This window comes from Athene cunicularia (genome assembly GCF_003259725.1).
Source record: "Athene cunicularia isolate RWA chromosome 1 unlocalized genomic scaffold, athCun1 chr1_part1, whole genome shotgun sequence".
NCBI classification, from domain to species: Eukaryota; Metazoa; Chordata; class Aves; order Strigiformes; family Strigidae; genus Athene; species Athene cunicularia.
In genome coordinates, this window is record NW_020799091.1 from 121,771,259 (window position 1) to 121,799,119 (window position 27,861).

General features: G+C 40.5%; 1 protein-coding gene across 2 annotated transcripts in view; it reads right to left on the reverse strand.

Moving 5' to 3' along the window:
• The window catches only part of ZBTB20 (zinc finger and BTB domain containing 20), a 395,593-nt gene that overhangs the window by 110,953 nt on the left and 256,779 nt on the right, over window positions 1-27,861 (reverse strand). For both annotated transcript variants that reach the window (XM_026853090.1, XM_026853082.1), the window contains one exon: window positions 3,299-3,353. The gene's annotated coding sequence lies outside the window, so the exon portion shown is untranslated. The remainder of the gene's footprint in view (window positions 1-3,298; window positions 3,354-27,861) is intronic.

A 27,861-nucleotide genomic window follows, 5' to 3' on the forward strand; every position in this document is an offset into this window, starting at 1 on the left:
AAAAAAAATGTATTTAAAATTACAAATCAAAGCAAATGGCATTTTTTTTTTTTTTTTTTTACCAATGATTAGAATCAGTGCTGAATCTAATAGGAATGATGCTGGAGTTCAATACAACCCGGTTACATCAGAAAATAAGGAAATGGACAGATGTTCATGGAATTAGGTTAACAGGTCCTGCAACTTCTTTGAATCTGGATCATTTCTGTGCATTTTTGATTTGTACTTACTGAAGCTAAGAGCAGATAACTCTTCAATATTGCATGGGTTCCATCTGAACGGGTAGTGCTCTGGAAGTAGAAGTAGTGTCCTACTGTAGCTATTTACCCTATTGTAGCTACCTATCTTACTTGTAAAGCACCTTAGTATTGTTGATACCGTTACATGCTGTTGACAATAAGATATAAAGGCTCAAGACGAGTTGGAAGACTCTTCTTCCATGAAAAGGTTGATTTTTGACACAGAATCCACCTGCTTCTCTCAAACTCCTGAGGACTTTCAGGTGGAGCAGAGATTAATTGTATGTCTCTTAACTGGGAGTATCATTCTGCGGAATAGAAATCCTTCTACCTCCAAAACCTTGATGTCATATAGTCGGACAGACACGTCTGCAACCTTGGGGAAGAGGAGGAAGAAGACTGAATCATCAGCAAGTTGTGGGTAGGGGTATGAGAAGAGAGCCCAGTGCTGGGTACTGAGACAGAGGGACAGAACAAGTCAGTTATTATCTCTAGATCAAAACCATGCTTGACATTTACATTTTTAATTTACATTTACAGCTTTTAATGTAAAGATGTCCCAATTCTGCTTTTTCTGTTACAGAAAAGAATTCAAAGTATCAGTGGCCTGAAGGACCTATCTTCCAGAGACAAAGGAGAGAACCAGTACAAACAATACAAACTTCATGCACACGCCCAAAATAAAGTGAGGCTCCTACAGAATTTGCTAAACTGTGAACGGAGAAGCACAAAGAAGCTGTTGGCTGGGGAATAAGCCTGACTTAAAGAAGCAATAAAGTGTGTGACTTTAGTATTACAGGTCAAGAAACAAAGGCAGACAGATGGGAAACAACTTATGCACGGTCACACAGCAAAGCACTGTCAGAGAGGGACTGCAGCTCTGGGTTTCAACACACCTACCTACCTACCTTTGCTGCTTCCGACTAAACTGCCTCGTGCTGCAGAGGTAGAACAATGATAAACTGGTGCCTTTGTGCAAATGTTGAAGGCACATGGACCCTGCCACAGACATAAATGATTCTGCCACTGCTGCAGGAAGTGTGCGCTTCATGTCCCTGAGTATCATTAACACTTTTTATCAATATTATGAAGTTCTGCAACAAAAATAATAGGATTTGTCAGGGGCTGTTATGAACCGCCCCTGCTGGATAAATACATAATACATGATGGCAAAGGTCTGATGAGACTTTAATCAATTGCCTTTCCGAGTCAAATAAATGTCACATTAGACGTAAGCCATGTTGCATTCTGTGGGGGCCTCTGCTCCCCTTGTCTCACGGGCCTGACACTGCCATGGGGAGCTATGCAAGCGCATAGACTCCTACTTATTTGTAGCAAATATATCAGAGCAAAACTGTAACAGCATGTTGTAAATTACAGATTTGGGACACCTTATAATGAAAGGCAAAGGGAAAAGGAAAGAAATATGGGGACACCATAGGCATGATAGGTCAGCTCAAATACATCTCCTTGGTAGCCGGCATTGTCATACCACCTTTTGCAGTCACTGCAGCATATCTCATGTTTCTGCCCACAGGGCAGGGGAGAAGGAGGTGTGCCGTTTCTTTCTGCACTGCTAAAGTAGTGAGTCAACTTTAGATGTTCAAGTCACATATTTTAGGTTTAGTATCAGGAAACGAAAGCTCTTTGATTGTTTCAGCATGCAACTGAAAAAATTACAAATGTCCATTTGTACTTTAGCATCCCTTTGAAGAAATTCCAACAATCAAAACACCACTTGAACATAAATTTGCAGGTTTAATTCCTCTCCCAAATATGAAAGAGCTATGCAGTTTTTGGTTTTGATTTGTTGTTTTTTTTTTTTAAATTCCAGGCAGCACTTTAACAGTCATCTACTTTCCTCTCTGAACGGGTAAGAGACATGAATTTAAATTGCAAAATGGAGACCTAAAGTAACACAAAGTCTAGGCATATTTGGACATGGAGTTCTAAACCGAAATTTAAAAGCCCTCATTATTTTTGGCATTCACTAAATAGCTCCAGCTTGGACGTCCCAAAACAGTGACTTAAAATGCTGGCGGACATTTGGAAAACTTTGGTCTGTCTTAACTATAGTAAATATTATGAAGCAGTAGTGCTGTATTTCCCTTTATATCGCAACAAGAAGCATCATTGTTTTAATACCACTACATTTCACTGCCAATATGTATGAAGGAATCCCAACAAAACACGACTTTTTGTTCCAAATACACAAAACCGTCACACGTCAGAACCTGGCAAAATTAAAACCCAAATGATAACAAACTCTCCCAAAGGTTCCACCCCCTATCCCCCAAAAAAAGGAAAAAGCAAAACTTAAAACAATGAAAATTTTAATTCTTCCTGTTCTAGGTCTACTAAACACAATTATCTGGAACAATACAGTTTTTACTTCAATTAAATGGTCACCAAATTGATGAACTCCATAGCAGCAGCCAAACTCAAGTGAATGAGACCAGGTGAAAAGAGAATCCTACATAACTTCTTCCAACAAAACCGCTATCAGATTTCTATTCCTGATACTGTTAAATATCAAAGAGAATACAGCTTATTTAGTCTACCCAGATAAGAAGAGCAGGTCAGTATTAGGCAGGACAGCACACAGGACTGAGAAAGGGTCCCATGCTACAAGGTCGGATTTCAGCAAGGACAGGTTGAAATACTAGTTGACTGGGTTTTATACTTGTTTTATGCTTGCATAGCATAGAATATTATATGCTTTATTCTGAATCCCAGCATAATAGAATAATGCCCATCACAACACATATATCCTCAAATATAACATCAATCCTCCACATTGCCCCCTAGAAATGCACATATAAATTCCAGATCAATCAATCTATCACACAATGTCACTGAACTAAGCCCGAGTCCCATCAGCTGACACTGCATTAAAATCCTGGACTGATGCATCAGTATAAAAACTCAGTGCTGAGACCTGTGGCCATGAGGAGCAACAGAGAACTTCACAAGGGTTCTGGGCTGAATTGGATGGAACTTGAACAAAATGCACAACTCGTATCAATGAAAATTTTAAAATGTTTGGTATAAATACTTACACAAGAGACAGGAAAGGTTCCTTCAGAGGAAGGCCACAAACTGATGGTGAGTAATCTGAGAAGAATAGAGAGAAAGAAAAAAGGAAATTAAGTGACCAGAAACACACTAAACCATACCAATACACACCAGGGATCTAGGAGACTCACAAATGGTTGCAGTTCCCACAGGGGGGAGAGAACAAAAAAATGTAAATTCACAAACTGCAAAAGTCTTGGAAGTTTTGAAATTACCTGACCCCAAAACTATGTAGATAAGAAAACTGGTAATGGCTGTGCAGCCTTTCAGTCCTGGGATAATTCCAAGCCAGCAGAGACTAAATATCCTCCGATGGCTGCTCAACAGTCCCCGTGAAATAGGTTTGTGGCTCATATGGACATATGCTCTTATCACAAAAACGCTGCCATATTTGAACGGCATCCTTCTTAACAGTCATGCCAGATGATAAAGGCCTCTGAAACAGAACTCACCTTCTTGATCCTGACCTTCACAGAAGAGGGGTTAGGCAAATTATTAGGGCTGAAGAAGCTTACATGATGGCTGATAGCTGCACAGAAAAATTGTGTTGTCTTAGTTCCTTCTGTCGACACGGTGTTTTTTAAGACGTGACAGATTTGTCACCCTGAGATCCCTAAGAAAAAAAATGGCCGCACGAAACTGGAATGGCTGAAGGACAGCAAACTTTCAGTAGACTGCAGTTCTAGTTTCCAAAATCTACTATGGATTATCTAAGATTTACTGACAATACATTTTCCAAAACATATTAACCTGGGATGAAGTAATAGAGAAAATGAATCAAAGCCTGATGCTCTGAATTGAACAAACAAGATACACCCCTGTTGGATAAAAAAACATCAAAGGGAGATGCCCCCCAAATGTTCAAATCTAAAAATCAGTTTTGTCCTCCCTTCCCTTTAGCAAGCTGAAAGAAATTCAGGTAGTCAGACAGATAGTGCTCTCCAGAAGTTTGCTACCAGGAGCGCAGTGGACAAAGCCCATGGGATTCCTGTGGTGTACTCCAGTACTTCAGTCAAGACATGGCCCTCACCTACCGTTTCCTGTCCAGTTGCAGGGACAAATTAGATCTGTCATGCCTCAAAGCAATTAAAAATATTCAGAGAAATACAGACCTCAGTTGAGATAGAGAAGGAAAAGCGAGGAGCTGTCACAGGAGAGAAAGAGGGAAGGCAGCAGAAAATCCGTTCAGATTTGTAGCTATTATTTGTGGGAATTATGGGCCTGGTAGAGAAGAGCACGAGAGAAAGCATATCTAGTGGTTGGTCATCTGCAAGGGAGGTGGAAGAAATTCAGCAAAGAGCAGAAAGAATCATAAAAACTGCAGGGCAGCAAATAAGATGCTTATAGCATCCTTTGGATAGGCCACCCAGAGAGGCCCTGTTTAACATCACATTTCTCTTTAAAGAAGCTGACTGCTTCCACATGTAAGGAAAATTTGAATGAGACAGAAGACAGGATGGATTCTGCCCAGACTGAAAAGCTGAAGTGCCAGAAGATGAAAGGAAGGGCAAGATAAGGCTAGTGGAGAGCAGGTTGCTATTTATCTTACTTTCAAGAATCCATTCCTCTGATGAACTTCAACAGGGAGGTTCTGGTGGGAAAAAACTCCTTTGCTAAGCATGTATCCTTTATTTTCCTTCTACATTGCTCCTGAAGATTTAACCATGATGCCCACAGACACATCTGCAATAGACTATAAGACTCTCAGCAGATGGTAGTTGGGAAGCATTTCTTTCAGTGTTTGGGGCAGATGGGATAGTGAGCTGCACACCGTGGAAGAAACTGAGACCAAGAGGTCTGAGCCAAAGAATGTCTTGGAGCCCAGGAGTTAAAAAAAACAAAACAAAACAACAAAAAAAAAAAAAAAAAAAAAAAAAAAAGTGGGAGGCATCCAGCACGGGAAAAAAACACAGAATGGAAAATCTTAGGCCGAGTGGTTAGAGTTTGGCTCCATTATAAGCAACATAAAACAAGTTCTCTTAAGGGAAAGCGTCAAGCAACTTTGATGACATGGATGCCAAAGAATTCTACAAATTATGACCTGAGAGTCTGGAGGTGCTGAGTAATGACTTACACCAACATGACCGTTGAATTTGCTGTAAGAAGTGAACAAGATTGTCATACCTAATTAGAACCGTAGGGTAATTTTAGGCAGGCACGATATACTAGAAGCTGCAAACTAAAATCTGACAAAACACCAGAACTGAAACGCCATCATTTTTTAAATGATCACAACCGGTCTGGACACTTGATTACCAGTTTTGTTCAAAAGAAAATACACGGAAACAAACCTTTCCATGTAAAGGATTGGAAAAACAAGATGTGTCTGAGGAAACTATGATTCATTCCAGGTTAGATAACTGCAGAACACGTATGTGGGAGAGAAGTGGGCCAAATCCTGTGCTCACTGCCCTGTACAATCATGCTGACTTAATTGAAACCATGAGCAGAACCTGAACCATTAAAACGCTGGGGTGAAACTTTTCATCATATGGTACTGTTTGTCACTAGAGACATATTTAACCTAATTACATTAGATTAACACAGTAGATTTCTTTAAGATACACTATTATATAATAGTATAAAAAAATGAAGTCTAAGAAAGCTGACTCTTTTCCCCAGGTCTCCATGTTATAAGCAGAATAATTACAGGTATTACTACACCCAGTATGACTCTATTTGGTGGGGTGGACAAAGGGAATCCACTGATCTTTTTTCATATTGAATTCCTAGTGTTAATTAATCATTATTACTTGGAAGCTGTTTTGGCCATTGGACAGAATAGCCAGGGGCTAATCTTAAACCTACCCTTGCTTCACTGCAGTCAGATTCTGCCCACTTTCTCTGTATTTGCTATGTGAATAAATTCCATTGAAATCACAAAGGCTAAGAGACAAGCAAGGCCTAAATGTTAAGGATATTTAGGAATCTGTTCCCCCCGCCCCCACCTCCCCTTGAGTTCAGTGAGAATAAGGTTCCTAAACACTGAAGAATTTCTATTTATGGGGAGCTAAAGATGATGAAATCCAGCCATGAGAGTTACATTATATAAGCAGGTAATCGATTTATGAGGCTAACTACAATTTTCAAAAGTGATTTATGCATTTATGGCAAAGTCCATTGGAAATCAGTGAAATTTTGGCTGTAAACCACCTGGGGATTTGAGAATATTTCACCTTTGTTAGCTTAAGCACTTCTTACTTTCAACAAAATTAACATCTTAAGTGCCAAAGTAATTTTTGCAATTGGCATTCAGCTGCTTCTTACAATTTCTTCACTAAATGGCTTGAGTTAACATGCTTGAAGTGCCTTTTTCTTAGAAGTAAATTGGGACAGCAATTCTCCTTCGCTTCTGCAAAGCGATTTAGGATCTCTCTGATGTAACGCACTACCAAAGTGAGAAACGTTATTCCTTCAGCCCCTAGGCTGGCAAGAAGCAGGCAAATTCTGAACTGCTTTAAGCAGGGAGGACTGGCAATGGATTCAGATAATCCTAAAGTGACTGCTCTAGCCTCAAAGGATTTCCACCCTTTACCGATACGGAAACAGTGAAGGGCACAGCTTTATCATATGTAATCTACTCAGTGAATTGGATCTGAGATGCTGAGTCTTGTCACCCCTCTCCTCCTGGATGCACTACACCTGCTCAGTATCTAAACTAGAATTTAATCCCAGTAGAAGATAAAGAAAATAATTTACTAGAGAATTCCTCAGCTCAGAGGGGGCCAAACAGGGCCAGTGCCATGATGGGGGGAAGACAGTGAAGAGGAGACTCAGCTGAAATTCAGCAGAACCCTATAAATTATCTGAGGGGCCAAAGAGCCTGCACTGCATCTCTGACACAGCAGAGACAGATTACGGTAAAATTAAATTGAGGATTTTAGTGGATATAATTGTTGGTTTTATATATTAATGAACAACAATAATACGTGATTCTAAACTGAATACCAGGTTTGACATTTAATCTGAGCGCTCATACTATCCATAAATGTTCATAAACGTCACAAGACCCCTACCCTTTGATTGAATTACAATCTAGTATGCAATTTAGGAAACACGGATTAATCTACATAGATTTATATTTCTGCAGGTTACATTGTTATTTGTTGATTTATACCCTTTTCCCTTAAGTGTCCTTTCCATTGAGAATCAAGGAAAATACATGCAAATCTTTAACAGGAGAGCAGCTCAAAATCCAGTGACTAGCAACAGATGGAAACTTGGTTCAGTGAAACCTATGCTAATTATCATTTGCTTTTTGAAGTCACCTCTGCTAATGGCCAACAAAATCTTAGTCCCTGTGATATTTCCTATTACCTTCACATTAACTCTTACTACAGCCAGCAATCACCTAACACGCTTCTTGTCGATGCTCTGCAATTAAACTGCCTTTCAATCAGTTTGCTGAGGGATCCAGAGATGGAAACTGCTTTAATATTAGGAGTTAATTACAAGAATGCAGAGGAAGACAGTCAAATGTTATGTTAGCATACCAGAAATATGACAACGCCTTAGCCACAGATGTCACATGCAAAGTAAGCAGCCACATCAGGAAAAGCAACATGGCAACGGAGAGAGGAAAATGACCTCCAAGTTCTCATTTTCCTTTTTTTTTTTTTTTTTTTTTTTTTTTTTTTTTTTTTTTTTTTTTTTTTACTGGGGTCATGCTACTTGACGTGACGACCTCCTTTAGCAGGTAAAATTTCTAGAATTTCACTGTCACCTGTATTAACAGGCTTCATTGTGCAATGGTGTCTAATTGGGGACTGATAATGACACCTACTCAGTGTGTCACAGCATGGGAATTGTCCAAAAGGTTGATGACACAACAGCGCTTCTGGAGATCCTGACTTCTGTGGAGGCACAATCTGGCTCCCTTTGAAAACAACCAAGTCTTCTCAAAGGGTTAATAGGGCAGGTTCCTCTTTTTCCTCTGCACCTTTATCTCTGTGTGCCTCCAAGAGGAACAGCTCCACAGCCCGCCCTTGTCGTCGTGGATTCATTCATTCTTACAGGACCGAAGACAAGGGCTGGCTGCTCTTATCTAATAAGAAAGGAAATGAACATCACTTGGTTGAGTTAGTGCTGGGGAAGTGATGAACTGAGGAGATGGTTTTACAACTGACAGCTTACTGCAGTGAGGGAGAAAGCACAAATGGGAGAGGATACTGCAAATTCAGCTTGAGGGTAGTTATATGGCCATGTATCCATCAACTCTTAGTCTACGATACTGAAGAACCAAAATAAAATGATCTTTGAAAAAAGACAAGGAGTTTTTGTACGTACATTAGAATTAAGGTACATCTGTACATATTGGAACACACAAATGTATTTTTGTTATATGTCATTAAAGAACTTGAAAAAAAAAAATTCTACTAAACAGCAGGTGCACATGCTCTTTTTAATGAAATAAAGAGCCAAATTGTGTGAATGCAATGATGACTTGAGAACAATTCTGAATCAGAATTTACCAATAATACTTCCATCACTCATTTTCCAAAGACAGAGTCTGTTTAGCAGCTACAGTCCACAGAATATAACAGAAAAGGCAACTGACTTTTTTATTCTCTCAAACTTGAAGACAGGAAACCCTTATCTGTTTTTAAGATTACTTTACCACATATTGTAAATAATTTATGATATAGCTATACCTTGTATTGTCTTTAATTAATATATAACTATTTAGTATCATTGTTAAATTTGGACCAGAAGGTGTAGTAAAAGGAGACTTTTTTTATTTTTTGCCATTAAGAATAGCTAAAATGTTAGCCTTGTCTTTTTCAAATTAAGAAATACGTACAGGGAAAGGGAAACTTTAAATGTGTGTTACACATGCACACACACTAAAATGCTTTTATAAACCTGAAACTTCACAGACCCTTAACTAGAAAATACAAAAGAAAAGTCTTGCTGGAATAGATTTTTCAGCGCACTGCTTGCCAGGAAGGCTGGATAATATTATGTTTTGATAAGACAAAATAAATTAATCCAATCCAAATTTGGACTTTCATGTATATGTAAGCTAATTCAAAAAGACATCAAGTCAAGGAGCTGACTCAGTCAACAGGTAACTCAGCCCAAAATAAGTCCTACCAGCTGTTCTCAGTGAAAACAATGAGATAGATAAAATAAGAAAAGGAATCTTTTACACTGCAAACTGAACTCTAATTAACATCCATTGGAGGTCTCCAGCTCCCCAGGAAGAACTTCAGTCAAGAAAAGTCTCTATACAAAGCACCTCTGAGGAAAACATCTTTGAAACAAGAGCAAGAGCTCTCTGGAATCAACAGCACATTATGGTTTCAGCAGCAGTTCCTTTGTGGGGCTCAGGGTAAGAGCAAAAGTAGCAAAAAGTGAAAAAAAAATAAAAATTCTTGTTTTATAATCTCAGTGTAGCATTTTGAGCAAGCATCTTGACTTCAAGATGGCCTGAAATGGTACCACTTTTAACTCTCAGTAACTCTATCCACTATGTCTTTGAGGAATTTTTAAAACTATGTTAAACCAGGACATTTCATTGGCCACTGCAGCCTCACACAGCTCAGCCTACTGGCAGAAGGAAGCTGCCCACCACCACCTTTTCAGTGCCACCTCATTGTCCCTTCCCTGCTGTCCACCACTGCCCTAGAGGGGTGCACGGACAAGGCGGCCAGTGCTCCTCTGGTGCTAGGGGACTGACTCTGGGAAACAGAATACCTGGGAAGGGGTGGCCACTGCCAAGTTAACTTAACCATCTACTTCTGACCACCCAAAGGGGATGTGCTATAGGCCGGGCTCACTGCTCTGGTGGCAGCAGCTGGATGCTCCTGCCCGTCATCTTTCCAGTGTCCCTGGTTCCTTCCTCTTGTTGCGTGGCTTGTGTGCTCCCATCGAGAGACAGTAAAGGAGCAAAGTTGGCCCTGGAAAAGATAGTGATTGTGATGTGACTGGGTTGTTCCTGCCCAGCTTACATCCTGTTCCCTGTTCACTCTTGGGAAAGAGGGGAAGAAAGAAGTCAACTGCTGACCAGATGTCTTTGTGGTCCATAAACAGTTTAGGCATTTCAATTTTACAAATGATTTTGTTTTGGCTACTCTTGGCACTTGGAAATCCGCTCTGAAACCTTAAATAGAAGAAAACAGAAAACTTATCTACCTAAATATACAAGGATATATACTGAAAGGTTCCGGTTGTCTTTCAGGATCATACCCTAAAAAATTCGGTCTTGGCTCTGCGCACGCCTGTAGGTGAATTTTCTGTTCTGAGGCAGCGTGGTTGAACTGGCAGCTCACAAGCTAGATCTGCTGCCTTACATCATAGCAACGTCAACTCACATCCTCCTTACCGCAAGCTGGATAAGCAGAGAAGCATATCTCCCTCTTCCCTGCTTGGAGGTTTGCAGCTCCAGTGCACGGTCCACGTTCCCTGCACCCTCTCAAGTACCTGTCCTGAATTCAGCAGTGCCAAATCTGGACTATACAACACGAGAAAGTACAATTAAAAAATACTGAACTATTTAAGCAGGCCAACCTTAAAGTAAACAAAATGTTAAGCTGAGAAAGTACACTTCTAGAAACTAAAAGCATCTGTATTAATAATAGCAATTAGTGAAGTTTGTCTAATATTAATGAGATAATTGCCATAAAACCTAGTGATACATACAAATAAGTTACTGATGTGAGGAAGTGACCCTGGAAAATGAGTTTAAGTTACTGGTTGGGAGCTTTCTATTTCTAATTAGTATTTCCTTTCTGGGTATTCATGTTCCTCCAGGATGATCTGATAAATCTAGTGCTCTAAATGGTATCTTTGGATCATATGTGGTCCCAGGAGTCATGACACTCCAGTGTACTTTATGCAATTTATTTCCAAAGTGATATGTGCTGACTCTCCATAATATTTCTTTCATTTTAACATCTGACTAACATTCAATTTGGGATGTAAGTACTCCGATATATCATTTTTCGCTGAAGGCACTGCAGATCCGAACTAAAGGGCACTGACTGAGTTTGTGAGTGTCATGAGGCCCAGAGAACAGGGTAGGCTGGAGTTGGGGGCACGGCGAAGCCTGAGCTTCAAGAGAACTGGAGGGTTGCACAGAGATGTGGGGATCTGCACCATCCATGGGTGCTGGGGGGCAAAGGGTATGAGCAGAGCTCTGGCAAGCCCCAGGCTGGGGTTACATTGGACTGTAAAAATCCAGCTTGCTGTCTTTGGTAAGAGCTGCATGGTTTAGGACTTGAATAGGAGGGTGTCAAATCAGGAGCTAAGTGGCAGCAAGATCATTAGGGAAAAGTGTAACTATATCAAATTCATAGTCACAATCATTTAAAGAAAATGTCAGACTGTTTTCCTAACTGCTTATCCAGTAAAGAAATCACAATGTGACTATATGGAGACCTCTAGGAAAATACTAACCTGACAGATACCATACACAAGAGTAGCACACCTTTTAAAGGTAAGGTACCATATGGTTTGTGCTCTGTTTTTTTAAAATTCATACTGCTTCAAATATGAACTGTGTTCTTGTGATAGTATGCAACAACTTGGAACGAGACTAAAAGCATTACAAGAAGAATTTAACTTGCCTTTAAACCCCTGCAGACCTACTGAAGTCACCAGGGTTACGCAGCTGCACCACTGTATGCATTGTTAAGCCCTCAGCATCTACAAAGACAGGTTAAATATGTGCTTTCTCTGAGTTTTCCAGAAGGAGAACCAACTTTTTTTTTTTTTTTTCCTAAAAGGCCATACTTTGGAATTTGTTTTTCACCTGTTTCTCCTCACTCTATGCTTAAAATAAATCAAAACTACCTTATAAACATCCACTAAAATGGTTTCTGGGAACAATACTCTCCATTTTATATTCAGCATGAGAACAGTGTACTGTATAGCATGCTGTTAGTTTTGTGACATGTGCCCTGAAAACCCAGTTTCAGAGCAACTAAGTTTTTCATTCCTCTTTAAGCAATGGGATGGGTGGCTGTAGTAGTCAAGAACACAGCCTCTTATCACTGAACCTGATACCTCTTATCACCAAATCTCATGCTGGTTTTTAGGATCCTGTCCCTAATTCTAAGCTTTACTGCTAATAATATATCCAAACCATATCCCCCTTCATTCCTTGTTTTATCAGTTTAACTTTGACATGCCTCACTCCATGACTCTTACCACCCGTGTGATGCTGCAGGGGGGGATTTTAAGTTGTGCAACAGCAGGTTAACCTGGATGTCTGTTTTTCACCAACTCTTCAATCTTAACTGGAGTATCCACTGAATAATATAGAGAACAAAACAGGGTAGTTGACTGAATTAAATTACTGCAAAATATAATTGAAAAGGTATATGCCCCGGTCACACATCAAATAAAAGAAACCACACTGTAAGTGCCTAGCAACTTTTCTGATAGGACTCACCATCTGAAGTGACACTCTGTTCCAGTCCTGAAGCTCCTCTCCTGAACAACCAAACCATGTCTGGCTATCTCAGCCTGGCAATTTCATTTGCTGAACCAGTCAACAAGTAGAAATAATATCAAACCTCCCAGTTTTCCCCCAAAGTATCAATCCAGCTCATCCAGAGAGAAACTAACATGCCTTGAAGCTTTGGAGTTCAACAGATAAAGTCTCAAGAGTTTTATTTGTAAAAAACCCCAAACAAAACACTGATGAGCTGAACATTACCTTTGGCTTTATAGGAAGAATTGTCCTTATTTTATGGAATGAAAAAAGGAAAGAAGAGAACGCTAAACTGATCTTGAAGCTGATCAATACTAAAGCAGAACTGTGAAATGAACTCGCATCTTTTGATGGCCAGTTTAGAGCCTGAACCACATCAAACAAGAAGAAAAACCCTTAAAGAAACCTGAAAATAAACCTGCATGTTCCTCTCAATGGAGAAAAGCTGATCCCTTTGATTGCTGAAGCCAAACCAAACAGCACACACAGAGATTTTACAAAGTCTCTTAGTGGTGAGCCATAGTTTATGCTATTTATCAGCTTTCCTGCAAAGCCTAAGTGTCCATTTCACAAAGACAAAACCAAAAGCAAACAATCCCAAGAACTTATCCAAACCCAGTTTACAGAGTTCGCTGCATCCATTCCCTTCAGAAAAGTAAACCCTTTTTTATGGGTTGGATTTGAATATAATCATTACACCATTCTCCTAGCTCATCTAAAAATGCAACAAGTTACAGAGATCAAAAGAGTTTATAGGTGAGTCAGTTCAAGAAGCAGCACAATAAACTGGCATTATGGTCTCAGAACATGTCATTTCTAGAGATGTACCCTGTCCCGTAAGTGATTGCAAAGTTATATTCAGTGTTAGTTTGGGAGACAAGTGGGTGGGGGAGGAAAGACTCGGATCCAAGGGATACTGTAGAGCATGAGAGCAATGCTGGCTTTATTTTGCAACCCATTATTTTCATAAGAACATGAATCAAAGAGATAAACTACGCCAATTTCTTCATAGCTGACTTGTTACAGGATATTGTTTAAGTCTTCACTAATGACTCCGTAAGGTTGGTTATTACTGTGATTAGGAGTTGGGAGGATAGAGGTCTGAGACCTTTCAAAGGAAACATTTCGTTCAGAACTGTTACAGAAAATAAAGTCAGCATTACAGTAACTTTAACAACCCAACCCGGATAATGGTCTGTGCTTGCAGACAGCGCTTTTGCTATTTTAAATGAGGGAGATAAACTCCATGTAAGATGGGAGACTGAGATAATCAGCCTCAGTCTTGGGGTTCAGAAATCTGTCAGCTTGAGAAATATCAGTATCTGTGGAAACACTCTGGAAAAGAAAGGATGATGAAGTTTTTAGCAGGTGGGGAAAAAAAAAAAAAAAAGTGCTTTAAATTTGCTTTTGGTTTGTGGCACAGATAAATAAATTATGGAATCTGAGATGCTTCGATACCCTTGGTAGCCTATTGAGGTAGATTTTGGATTTTTTTCTTTTTATTCAAAAGCAGGCTGTATGCAATGCTATTCTGTTCTGACAGTTATCCCCAAAAGACCAGTGGCCATGCCCATCACTGAGGTTGGCATGAACTACTACTGGCTTCAAAAAGAATGAAGCAAAGAGGTGGCTCTACACCATGTTCAGTTGTAGCAATGGCAGATAAAAAACATTCCTTGAAGACAAAGGCGGGTTTTGTGGGATCTTGTTCCTCCCTAGACTCCTATCTGCTTTAGTCACAAAATCTTGGTTTCCTCATGCCATAAAACTGAGGTTAAAAGAACTAACTTCCTCAGAAGGTATGTTGTGAGGGGATGTGTTTTAAAATTAAGAATCCTTTTCTTCCATTATCAACATCGTAATTGCTCAGCTCTAGATTTTATCACCAGCACCTAGCACCTGTCAGTGTGGCAGGATCAGAGTCAACAATGCCCAGACTCCTCTGGTACCTCTGACCTGAGCACAAGGTATCTGGCAAAGGTATCATACTGGTGAACCTTCACTGCAGGATTTTGAGTTAACCAATGTATCCGAGAACAATTAGAGGTTTTCCTTATCCAAAACGCTCAACAATTTCCATGTCAGTGCAGCTGAAAAGGTGAAAAATATTCAGGAGAGAAATAGTCTTCTGTACCCAGAGCTTTTTAATGGACACAGGTATTAACAGACCAACTGACACGCTTTAAGAGCTAAGCTCATCCTAAAACACTCTTGAAGAAAATTTATGGACTAGACTAACGAGCAGAGTCTACTAAGAGAGCTATATGGAAAATGCATGCGTTTCCTCAAAATACGTTTTCCTAGGGACCGGTCAGTGGTAAGAAATACCATGTAACCTGGCAGATGATCACTGCTTTCTAGCTTCAAAGGGAAACCCATGCAAGCAAACAACCTCCCCCATCCACACCATACGAAAGTGATCACCGGGAAGGATTTAATGGAATCAGCTTGTCAAGATGATGAAGCTGAAAAAGCTTTTACAGAATATGTCCATGACAAAAACTTTAGCATAACGTATATAGCGCAGAGTGGTTTTTGTCATGGCAAAAAGGAAGGAATATCATTAATTTAGACACTAAATGTAAGGTTCTGCTGAAAATCTCCATGGGATAAATCGCAGAAATACAGCCTTGACCAGACAAATGGAGCCAGGCAAGTCCCAGTTCTTGTTAGAAGTTATCGAAAGTGCCATTGAGTTTTTAAAGTCTGTCATCTCTGGTAGATGATAAGAAAAGGGTTGGGCTGTTTTCTTCAGATCTACAAGCATCTGGCTACAGTCTTGCTGAGGCATATACATGATTGGAATCGAAAATGAGCTCTTTTAAAAGTGCTTCTTAAAGGGACCCTATTCATACGCAGTACTTTCTCCCCAAATCTTTTATGGGAAAAAAGCTCATTACGGTCACACAGACAAATGCTGTATAATCTTTCACCCTGTCCACTAGCAATGTGTTCAATCCAATTTACAGCACTTCCCGCTATTCTAGTCCTGGACTCCCCACACAGCTCTCCTAAATGCATACCCATCCTGACCCACTGCTCCCCACCCGCTGCTCTTTCAATTCCAGGCTTCCCTGGAGCACTGACTGCCATTCATGCCTAATAGCAAGGTGGAGCAACTTGATTATACAACTCTGAAAAGTGAAATTTCTGTGCCTTTTGTGCTCAAACGCCATAATTAAGACACATATTATTGTATGTTGGAATGCTCTGAGATAAGGATGAGAATGGCCTTCACTTCAGGAAATGACATTTTGTACCCATGACAATTTATATTCATCTAAGAAACAAAAGTTTCTGATTGAAGCTCCTTTAAATTCCTTCCCAGCTTGCTGACAGATCTATCCCTGCTCTTTGCATCCACTTCCACATCAGCACTGAGGGAATTAGGGGCTGGCAATTAGTAGAGAGAAATTTTTAAGGAATCATTTACGTGGCTAATTCATGTCCTTGTCTGCTTTTGGTTTTTTTTTTTTTTTTTTTTTTTTCAATGCAGCCTATTCTTTTCACCTACCTTGGGCAATGCTGTTCAGTAAGCATATATAGTCTGCTTCAAGTACTTGACATTTGAGGCAGGGGTGCATAGGTGGGATCAAGCAATGCAAAAGCTCACATTACAGAACAGACATACAGCTTTTTTTTTTTTTTTTTTTCCTCCTGACTGGATTAATGTTAAACCCTTGAGCCCTCAAACCATGTACTCAAGTTTGTGCTTAACTTCAAACGTGTGAATGCAATGGGACTCAAGCATGTAATTAAAATTTAACCTTTACTTCAGGTTCCATTTAACAGAAATGGACTTGTGCATGTGCTTAAATGGCTTGCTTCATAGAGACAATTTATTGAGCTGAAGAAAGAACCGGGAAGAAGAGATGAAGACATCATTGGGATTTGGATTCATCCAGGATTAGAGGGGAAAGAAATGTTACTATGCAATTATAAAAGACAGTGACTTCTGTTGGAAGACAAAAAGCACTTTTGATGCAATACTAGATTTACTGGTATTCTACAGCTTCCCGGGGGAAGGGGTAGGGATTCCTAGGGATGCAGCTTGATTTTCTTTCACCATTTTCACTTAAGGTAGTCGTATGTCCACATCCACCACCATTTGCAGAAGGTCAGGCCAACTCCTGGGCCCATTCCTTCGACTGCACAAGGGAAGTGAGAAACATCTGCATCTCTTGAAGCACTTACAGGGTAAATACATACGTAAGCTGGTAGTTCAGTACCTGAAAGCATACGAGCAGGTGATTTTTAAAGTGGGCCCTTTCCTTTCACAGAATAACAGAATCAGCCAGGTTGGAAAGGACCTTGAAGATCATCTAGTCCAACCGTTCACCTAGCACTGACAGTTCCCAACTACACCATGTCCTTAAGTGCTAAGTCAACCCGACTCTTCAACCCCTCCAGGGATGGGGACTCCCCCCCCTGCCCTGGGCAGCCCATTCCAACGCCCAACAACCCCTTCTGCAAAGAAATACTTCGTGACATCTAGTCTAAACTTTCCCTGGTGCAACTTGAGGCCATTACCTCTTATCCTGTCGCTTACTACTAGGTTAAAGAGGCTCACCCCCAGCTCTCTGCAGCTTCCTTTCAGGTAGTTGTAGAGGGTGAGTTGCTCGTGTAAAGCCTGCCTGCTTGAATGTTTGCCCAAAGCAAACACATGAAGGGTGTGACTGCAGCCAGAGCAAACTTATTTGTAAAAGTAAGCGAATATTCATGGACTTCTGGGGTGTGTGTGTTAATATCTACACAGTTGTTCTTTCATTAGGTATAAATGGCCTTTCTGGTTGACACTGAGAGACACTGCATTGGTGCTCAATCCAAGGAAATATTCGCATCTGCCAGCCTTCCTCATCTGTCAATATGCCCGTGCACAGGGTAGGAGCAGGGGTGAAGCAGAAGGACTATGTAGAATTGACAACAGAGCTTGCATCAAAGGTAGTGTTCCTCTGCCTCTCTGAGACGCAGACATTACACAAGCCTTCCTCCCTGAAGGAATTAGGATTAGACTTCAAAGCGGAAGAATAAAAGAGAGTCATAGAGGCACACAATTATTGGACGAAGTCCATGGGCAATGATACCAAGGGGTTTAACGTTCATGAGATCTTCTCAGACTATTGTAGTATCCTCTCTGTTCTCAGAGTTCTCTTCCCAGAGAAAGCCTCCGACCCCTCTGGTAGTGGCCACTGTATTAGCTGGTGTGACAGCATCATGTGTCCCCGGTCTCACCAGTGGTATCGTATTCCCACTAGAAAGATTCAGTGCACATCTTTCATGTTTCTTAATAAAGGAAAGGATTACAATGTTCTAAGAGCATCAGGCACAACCCCAACAGTCCCTCTTTCACCCCAATTCTCTTCTCCCAAGCTACTCATTACATCAACTCTAAATTAATTTATCTTAGATAAACAGCACAGAAACATTATAAACAGAATCAGCTCCTCTTCAACTTGCTACACTTTTTTCTTTCACATTCTTTACAAACAGAAGTGGAAAAAAATAATATATGTACGTAACATCAAATGTTCTCTCACTACTTTTCTTTTTTCTGTTGTGTTTTTTTTTTAACCTGTTTTTATCTTATATAAACAGTGGTGATGGAATTATAAACACCATTATTCCACCTCCATGTTAATACTCTTATTATCTTGCATAAACAGAAGCGAACGAATATGTACATGACACCAATCAATCCTTGTAAAAAAAAGAGGAGAACGAAGTTTTTATCTTTTATAAACAGTGGAGGAAGAACTTAATGAATTCAAAATGTAGTTTTCCTGTTTATATTATTATGATCCGAAAGTAGAAATGAAATGGATGTATATTCAACACTCTGTAAGCAGTCAGTTATGAAATACTTTCTTTCTGCTGACTTCAAGAGTAAATGCAGTATTAGTGAAATCTGCTGGTCTGAGGGATCTGAAAATTAATGGGCTGAGTTTAAGCACAGAGCAAAGGCTGTGCTGTCTTCTCCTATGATACTTGTGCCAAAGTTCTTCAGCCCCTTCCTTGAAGGGCCACCCAAGATAAAATAGGATAGCTCAATCTCTGTGGTGAATCATTAGCACTTGGTCTTTCTGCTGAGATTGCCAGATATAGGGGGCTAATTAATACAGATGGATTCTGTGTAATGTGGACACCTGCCACTAGAAACTGGGCTCAGACCCCTAAGTCATTTCACAGAGGCCACCCAACAGCTGTTCGACAGTAATGACTTTGGGGCATGAGTGACCTAGGTCAGATATAAACGTGTAACTTCAAGCTGATAGGCTCCATATGTCAGTACTATTCCCCATAACCACCCACACCTTTTGCTTTCTTATTTTTGTGTGTGTTTGTTTGTGGCTGGTCTTCTAAAGCCCATCTCCAAGCCTAAAACATTTTTCCCTCTACCTCATACGTCGACCTTAACTGGGATGAAGTGCAGTTTCCATTTTTTCCCCCTCTACCAGAGTTTCCTATGGTGGATCATCTCTTCCTTTGTTTTAGTCATGCAGTGTCTCCCACCTTCTCATCCTGAATTAAGTCAGTCATGATAACTGGGTTTCCCACAAAGGAGAAGTAGATATTATCTTTTTTTTCAGGACCTGCCCCTTTTCAAAAAAAAGGGGCTGCTCTTTGGGTTGATGATGCTCTTCTCTGCTGTTACGCTTTGCAAAAGCAACATGCATTTTGTTTCAACTAGTCTGGGTATAAACACAGGCTGGGGGCTCCTACCTAGCTGGGTGTTAACTGGCAGCCCAGGTGATCAGCCTTGCATTTCTTTTAAAAGCATTTATTCTGAGGTCCCAGCCCGAACACAACAGCCTCAAGTTTTAACTCGTACCCTGCTTCCCCACTCCCCACGAAGTTGGGACCTTTCTATGTGAAGAGAAGATCACTTGAAAAATCAGAACCCCATTCCACTGTACAAATGCATGGTCTGAACCACCTGCTAAAGGGCAAACATTTTTTTCCATGAGTTATTCTATGCACTAAGGATATCACGATGGAAAACATCTGTAAGAAAATTCAGGGGAATTAGGGCCCATCAGGGAATGCAGAGTCCCTCTGGTTAGGGACTAGAATAAAGAGTTTTGCTTGGCAGCAATCTGCTTTGCTGCATCTCAGACTGTAAAAAAATTTCCTTAAAATAATAATTGCTCGAATAATTGGGATGCACTGATCATGAATATAGAAAAAAAATGTTGCCTCCCCCTGTTTCCCTCCCTTCTCCTCCTTGTATTCTATTTATTTTCTATATTTTAACATACTCTGAGCCCCAGTTAGTGACCCTTCTGCTTGTTGACAGAGAAGAGCCCTGAGATACGAAGTCCTGGCCAGCAGGATCGATGTCTGAATTTTCTTTCTTCACAGGGATGCTTAAGTCTAAATTTTGCAGCATAAGGCCCCTCTATCTAAAAAGGCTTCTTAAAGCACCAAATTAAACACACAAGGGAGAAGTAAGGCCTTTCAGAGGAGGGTAGCCAAAAATAGAAGGAAAAAACCATATTTCACCATTTGTTTTGAAAACACCAAAAATGATTAAAACATATTATAAATGAAACTAAACTAAAAAAAAAAAAATCTTACCATATGAACAAATTCCCTGCCAAGTTCCATTTTTAAATCAAAGCCATTTTAGGCTCATATGTTGAAAAAGAGAGTCTTAAACTAACAAACTTATGTAACGGATTTTAAAAAACTGCACAGACGTGCTTAACTGAAATTGCCAAATCTGTTCGGACTACATGAGGAGAGAAGAGGAGGAAAGGGAAGGATGTACAAAGGTTTGGGATTCATCTGTGAAACTGCCCCCAAGTTGAAACTCCCTTTGAAGTTAGTTCCAAGTTTCAAGGAGCCAAGAAAGATGACTCACTCCAATCTCGCTTCCCCTCCTGCCCCCTTCAGCAGACCTCAAAATTTGAGACAAATACAACTGGGCTTCCTCACCCATAGTAAAAATTATGAATTTACATATGGATAATAAAGGGAAAGGAAAGGGAAGAAGGTGGGTGAGTGAGAATGGAGATACAAATATATCCACAAAGGCTCTCAAACAAGAAGAAACAAAGGTTAGGGAGCTTTTGGGGTTGGCAGAAAAATATACACTGTAAACTAGAACAAAGAGATAAATTGAGCAGTGTGCAAAATGCTGTTAAGTAGCATGAACAGAGAATTGTGAAAGACTATTAAATACTTCTAATCCAGCTTTTGGATAGTTCTTTTCCACCTAAGAAATATTAGGTTTTGCTTTAGCTAAGAGGTGATCATTACATTCTAAGCAACTAAAAGAAAATATAAATTGTAAGAGAATGGATTATTCAGCCAGTTGTGTCACAAGTGAAAAGGCAAAACTGGACGTCTCAGCCTGTCCAGGCAAGGTCTCCCTGCTCCTCTCCAAGCACTACATATCTTCTCTCCCCCTGAAAAGCATCCTGATACTCCAACCCCCCACAGTGGCAGCCCCACGACTTCCTATAACCTTCCCTCCATGAAGAATCGGGACGTGTGACCTGCCTTGTACCTGTCCCTTTGAAATTCTCTGAAGGCCAAGTGGAACACCCTCCAACCTCCTCAAGGTGCACCTGCTCCTCTCTTCATGCCAAATTTTGGGTGGCCAGGAAGGCCTGCTCACTCTCTCTTGGATTGCCCAAATGATCTTCCAAGTCTTCCTAAGAATCACTTGTATTTCTTCATCTGACATCTGCCAAGGTCAACTAGCAGGTCTCTTTCTTTCCCTTTCAACAGGTTCCCCAATGAAGTTTTGTTCCTTTAGGATTTCGGTGTTAAGCAGTAACAACAAAATTACTTCTGCATCTGGTGACTGCATGGCTTTGCTTCCCTGGTATGTTTCAGCGTTCGCTTCCCGGTGTTCAGACAAGATTGTGTCTGGATCCAGGTTTAAACAGTCCTTCAAAGCACAGAGCTGATGAGGTGGATCAGCGGCAGCATCCTGATTTAAGCCTCTCCCTATACTAATCTGACAACAATGCTGTGAAGACCAAAGGGTAAAGAATTGTAATTGCTTAGTATCATAATTATAGGAGGGCAAAGAGGGTTCTGTTGCTTTTTTAAAATTAAAAAAATGTGTGCAAGTTCAAGAACACTTCTCTGTTAAATTTACACAGAAAAATAATCTCAGTTCATAATGATGAACACTGACTTAACAGGAAGAATAAATCACAGCCAGAAGGCAGGTCCCAGGACTATGCAGTCAGTAGAAGACATAAAATCCCTTATGATATAAGAAAAGTTACAACAGGGCCACAATAAACTATTCACGTTTGGTGGCCTAAATCACTCCCTCTGTTAACTCCTGTACAACCCTGACATCTGCAGATGTTTTTTCCACTCACGCTTCTGCCACCACGAGGCCTAAAGAAACACAGTGTCAGCGATCCACGTTGTACCCCACCGCCTCCCGTGGAGCAGCACGGGTGTAACCTAGGGAGAATTTGCCTGTTTGGGATGAGGGAGTTCAGAAATCACCTCAGGAATGTCTCATTACAATGGGATTTGCAGACTGTTTATACAGGCACACGCAGTGCTATTCTTTAGACTCCTTGTTTAGATTAAAGTCCCTGCACGTGAGGAGCTGAAGCTCTGGGTTCCACGGAACTGTCTCTCCCAAGGGCATTGAACCACTGCCTTGCGCCGCCAGAAGTGTGCAAAGGGCACAGTGTTTTCAGCCTCATTTCCCTGAAAGCAAGGTTGGATCGACAGTTTGTTGGAAGGCCCTAACTGTAAGTGGCCATCAACTCAGAGTGAGGAAGGTCCAACCTGAGTTTCAGTATCGCTTTGTGCCCACAGCTTTAATCTAGGAATCACCAAGTGAAACGCCATCATCATCCCCAAAGGGAGGAGTTGTACCAGGCCTACAAAAAAACCAGGACTTGTGCCTGAGCCTGGCCACTGATCCTGACTGAATCTTTAAAACAGATGGAGAATTTCCTAGAGAAATCAGCAAGGAAACAAAATGCCCATGCTACATCAACCCCTTCTCAGGGTTTTCCCACAGCAGGGAACACATGCTATGGTAAGTCGTTATTCACTCAACTCATCCATAACCTATGAACTGGGCATCGGGTCAAGCAGCACCCATGGAATTTGTTTAATACCAAAAGAGGACTGGGACATTTAAGCTATACCATACAACAAGAATATCAGCAAGTCAAGAGACTGAAATACGCATTCATTTACATTTCCAATTTAATAACATCTTCTATGTTGTGTAGCTAGAGCCAGAATTTGGTTCGAAAGATCTTAGATGACTGATCCTAGGAGGTCCTGAAGTTCTTGGTTTCTACCAGCTTCCAAGGAAGTTGTGGGTGTGCAGCACCTTATCATAAATAAACACACATTCGTCACACACATTCTGAGCTTCTAGATTCTAAATTTCAGTAGAAAATGAAATTAAATAAATACTTTTGTTTACTAAATGAAATACTAATAATAATAACAACCCAAAAGTACAACTCCCCCAGCTTCAGTTCACCTTTTATGTATGTGTGGAAGTGTCTTTCTGGGTAGAAGAGCAGGGCTGTGCTGGGAAGATGAGTAATTTCCAGCTGGAGCAATGTTCAAAGTAAAAATTGTAATTTGATCAAGGGAGTTATGTCTCTTCCATTCTCAAATCAGTATTTGCTGCCAGATATGGGAAAGCTGTGACTCAAATCTGTAAATGCTTCTTGAAAACATGATGGTTTGCAATAGAATGCGCAAGCATTTTACTTACAACCACCTCTTTAAACAGAAGTAGAGAAGGAAGCATGGTCTAGGGGCTAGTGGGGCTTTGCAAAATTATCACAAAATGCCCCCAGCCCCACAGATATCTGGCACCACTGGCCTGGTAGTTCAGTGATGAGTGACAGCGGTGAGAGTGAAGATCTTTTAAGCCATCAACAACCCACCAAACACCGAACTCCTCACATCCCGACCCCTAGAGAAAACTGAGATTTTGCAGGACTTGTTTCGAACAAACTGCTAAGAAACACCTAGGCAGCATCCCCATTTTTTCATGGGGACTTACAGTGAATCCCAGGGGCAAGTAAGTGTGTGTGAACCCTTCTAGCCAGTTGGAGGAGAACTTGGTTTTCCACAGGGCGAAAAAAGCATGAAAAGGTACTGTAGGAGACTATTAAAATGCATCACCACACTACAGCAATGCTGTGTTCTTTTAATGGGCCCATTCCTTTAACAGATGTTTGAGCAGTGGGCTACAGCTTACTATAGCTGAAACCCACAGAAAATGGACACATGCATTGTTCAGTTTTTGGAAAGTACTCTGTGGCCTTTTAGAGCTGCGGTATAAATGTAAGCTGTACCTGATCCCAGCTCCCAGAAATAATTAAGAGCCAGTGCCAGCATTTATTCCAATTCTGATTTACAGTTCTTGTCAGTATAAATACAACTGTCCTTTACTGCCACAGGGAAGGGTGAACTGCCTTACAAAAAAATGCAAACCAGTCTGATCTTTTACCCAGAACGCTGCTGAGTAACTAATCCTTTAATCATGCCAGTTTGGGAATGAACAAAAACAAAGGCAACAAGCACTTTGTTCTGGGAAGTGTTGCATAGTTGGACCCTGAATCTTCTTCAAGCTTTAAAAATGCTGATGGAACTACTGAGTTCTTTATTACTAAATACATACAAGGATCTTTTGAAAAAAGCTTTGTTTAGACATACAGTGCATTTTGCTAGGCCTATGACAGTAAGTGACAGAATACTCTGTTCAACACGGTCCTTAAATAACTTGTAGTCCAGTTTTGAAAATATGAACATTCAAATGAGTTCCTACCACTCTAGATACTTAGCTAAACTAATCTCCCTAGTCCTTTAGTTATAAATACTCAGACAAAAGTTAAATGGACAGAAAATGGATGAAGAGTCTGGAGCTATCTTCAGAAAAGCTGGGCCCGTCAAAGTCAGCTTTGCATTTGATTTCCAGGAGCTGGCATTAAATGTGGGATTTCATTCTCTGCTTTGATACTCTGTTGTACGATCTGGTCATTTCTGCCTTAGTTTCCCTTTGACACCAGGGAATAAACTGAGTTGTAAAAAACCCGTGTTTTTTTTTTTAAAATGACAATATGTCATTGTCACAAGAAAAAGCCCTGGAAACCTACAACCAGTTCAAAGAGGGGAGAAGACTGAAATTCCATCAGCCCTAAGACAATCAATATCTCAGCAGGATACTGAGAGCCTTAGCATAAAGGCTGTGCCTCCAGTGAGCTTTCTTACAACTTCTGCTCATATTTCTGAGAACCAGGAATCCTTTGGAAAAGCAAAACTGGATCGATACAGAAAAGAAGGGCTCTGAAGGGAGTTTAAAGAAATCTTGCTTGCTGAAACTCCCCTGTTGACCGTTGAAGTTTAAATGTTTCAAGCCAAGCCTTTCAAACACTTACACACTGTGGATCTCCTCAAGGCTTTTTATCTTTTTAAAATCTAATAGCCAGGTAGATACACTGCATTAGGTACAGCACACCAGATCAGCATTCCTGCTGAGCAGATGGAGCACAGATGGAAGATGCACCTGACCTCAATGCTAGAGCATAAAAAACTGGTATGACTTAGAATCAGTCCTAGGCACTGGGATGTCAAATGCTGCTGTCACCCCAGCTCTCTATCTACCACTGCTACAACTCTGCCTGAAATGCTCATGAAGCAGATTTTGAAACGCCTATGGCTAACAGTCCGAGGCTATAAATGGTTTTATAGATGGTTTTCTTGAAAATGATTGGTAATAAACTGCCATGGTTTTAGGGGATGCTTCAGAAGAAGCTCTGAAGTTTGCAGAGTTGGGATAGAGCAATTAGCTTAGGCAGGGAATTTTGTTTCCCACATCAGTGCAAGCTGTCTGCACTCATAAGTCAAAATTTTGGGGGTTTCTGCTAACCTGAAGTGAATCTCTCCCCTTTGAGCCCCAGTGTCATAACAGGTATTTGTATAGCCAGACGAACCTGGGCTTCTCTTCCACCTCTCCCCAATTCTGGGCTCATTCCCTTCACCTTTTTAGGTACTTGCACAGTCCACACCAAGCACTTTTCCATTTTCACCACAATTATATTTAAAATACCCTTTATAAATTAGAGAGATGGGAAGATACAGGTGGGAAAGGGCAGCACAGAAAAACTAAGGCTGAGGTCTGAAATGGTACTTTGATTCCCATTTCCTAGTAAATCAAACCAACTTTATAATCCGCTAAGAACAGTGGAAGCTCAGTTACCTTCATATCATGCAAAAACACTACTAAGTATCTGGCCAGTCAAAGGTTCAGATAACATAGGCATTTTTCACTGGGAACAAACAGGCTATAAAGGACACAATGCAATCTGAGATAAATGGAAATTATTCTGTATCCTAAACCAAAGTAAAAATCACCAAACTTAAAAGCTTTTAGAGATGCTTGGACTCAAATTTGATTATTCTGAAGCGCAAGCACAGGCCTCAGTGTCATTTCCACTATCACTTTCTTGTTTTCTTCTTTTTGTACTAAATACCATACGATGGAACATATCATGAAACTGAGTATCATCTGGGTGCCTACAACTAGGACGACTTGAGATTTTTCCAATAGAACATATGGCCATTGGAAGATGCCGATTTATCAAAAGCGAAACACTGAAAATACAACAGTTTCAATGAAATTTTGTTTAGGAAAAAAACTGAATGATCTGCTACGATTAAGTCAACATTGCATCTCAATGTTGCACCTTCTAGAGGGTTTTTTATTCAGATGGAATTGCACAATAGAAATTAAAAATAAAAGTAGAACTCAGAACAAATGTAGTAAGGTTTTAACGGACTATCAATTAATTTTTTTGGAGCAAAACCAGAGGTGCTTATGCCAGAAAAGGAAAAAAAAAAACCACACACCCCAATCCCCCCCTGCCCAACCAACCCACAGCTCTCTGAAAACCTAAAAACTAATTCTCTCCTTTCACATGTAAGTTCTGCACACATCCTAAAAAAAAAGAGACAAATCAGTTCAGCTTTGTTAAGCAAAGGAGAGTGGTATACATGGAGATACGTCTGCATTTCCTAAATGCCACCAAGATGCAATGTTTCCCGACCAGCTGGGGAGAAGAGGAGATAACAGGGAAGAAAGAGTGTGGCTTAGCGAGCTGTGTATAGAGGATCTCCTGCCTAAATCCTGCACATACAGACTTAAGTAGTATTGGTGGCGTTTACTGGAGTCCTAGGGCTGCAACAACTTTTCCAGTGTGGTCAGAACGTCTGTGGGCTGCGACAAGGTCCCTTGCAGAAGGGAATAAATGGGCTGAGGTTACATAGTCCCTCTGACTTTTTGCCTGATGCTGCAAGACTGAATCCGCAAAAAAGCCTTGCCCGGATGACACAATCAAAGGATGATAATGTCCCTCCTGACATTGATTTCAGTACGGCCCAGGCTCCTAAGTGCTGTTGCAGATCAGGGCCTGATGTGCCTGTGTTTCACAAAGCACCACTGTGGAGCCCAGGCCTATTTATGCAGAGTTAGCACAAGGGTCAAGGTAAGTATTGCAAAACATGGAGGCATGGCAGATACCATACAGGAAATATAACCTGAGGTTAAAACTCCCCTAACGAACCCTCAAATCTCCTTCCTGATAATATACTAATCCTCCAGCCCTGCGTTTGTCTAAGCAGAGTGGCTCTTGAAGAAGAAACATTGCATTTTGCTCTGACTCCATGGGGGGAAGAATCATCATTCCCATAGCAATCAGAAAATGAAAGACATATGAGGACATAGTTCAGGCATGAGAAAACCTTACCCTAATTGCTGATTACTAAAGTACCATAATGTGCTAGAGAAGAAAGGATTCCTGAGAACATCAGGACAGGACATTAGCAGATTAATATTAATCTCTGGAGTTCCAGATTCATTTCCTGTCCATGCTAATGTCCTCTTGATTACTGCAGAAAACAATCACACAAAAAAGTTCAATTACAAACAGCAGAAGAGACTTAAAATATTAACATTTCTGGAGCTTTCAACCAAACGTGTATAATTAAATGAAAAGCTAGGCTAATGCAGTGTTAAAGTTGAGATTTTAATTGTGCGAAGGTCACAGAGTATAGTATCAAACTTCATCAGTCCATTTAATCATACTGGGCCAAACTCTA